The sequence below is a fragment of the Myotis myotis genome, unplaced genomic scaffold (genome assembly GCF_014108235.1).
Source record: "Myotis myotis isolate mMyoMyo1 unplaced genomic scaffold, mMyoMyo1.p scaffold_m19_p_21, whole genome shotgun sequence".
Taxonomy (NCBI): Eukaryota; Metazoa; Chordata; class Mammalia; order Chiroptera; family Vespertilionidae; genus Myotis; species Myotis myotis.
Window position 1 is genome coordinate 820,372 of NW_023416326.1, and position 931 is coordinate 821,302.

Sequence of the window (931 nt, forward strand, 5' to 3'; positions counted from 1 at the left end):
AGAAACCAAGGCACAGAGAGGTAAAGTGATTTTAGTGATACGTAGGTTTTTGTTTTGTTTAAATATTTTTATTGATTTCAGAGAGGAAGGAGAGGGAGAGAGAGATAGAAACATCCATGATGAGAGAGAATCATGAATCGGCTGCCTCCTGCACGCCCCACACTGGGGATGGAGCCCACAACCTCCGAATCGAACCGCGACCTCCTGGCTCATAGGTCCACGCTCAAGCCACTGAGCCACACCAGCCGGGCGCCCCATGCAGGTGTGATCAGTCCTTCAAGGAACTCCTACTCGGAGGAGTCCAGTTCGGAGCAGGTTTGGAAACGCGGGCATCGTGAATAGCTGCTGTCCCGGCAGCGGGGCCTGAATGCGATGCGGGCACAGAGCTCTGAGCTGCCCGCTGCTCGGCACCACAGCCCGCGTGGGAGCATCTGGCGTTCCCTCCTCGCGGGGCTTGGAGACCGGTTCCAGTTGGGGTTTTCAGAATTAAGCGAAACAAACTCAAGGTAAAACATTCAGTCCGTTCCGATCGCCGCGCTCTGCCTCCGAAACCCTAGAAAAGCGCAGCGATGACCAATGGGGACAATCAGCCACTTTGACGGTGGGCGGGCTCCGCGCTTACCCTGAAGGTGGACGAGTGTCACTGCCCCAGGGTCCGGCGTTCCGATTCCCCGAGCCCCAGCCACCGGCGCTTCCGGGAGGGGCGGGAGGAAGCCAAGGCGTGGCGCCGACGCGACGTCCAGCAGCCAATCAGAAGGCGGGGCCGACGCGACGTCAGCGCGCAAATCGTAGTGCGGCGCCCAGCAGCCAATCCGAATGCCACACCCTGCAGCCAATTAGAAGGCGGCGCCGACGCGGCCGCAGTCACTAATCAGAACGCGACGCCCAGCAGCCAATCAGAACGCGGCTTCCAGTAGCCAATCGGAAGGCG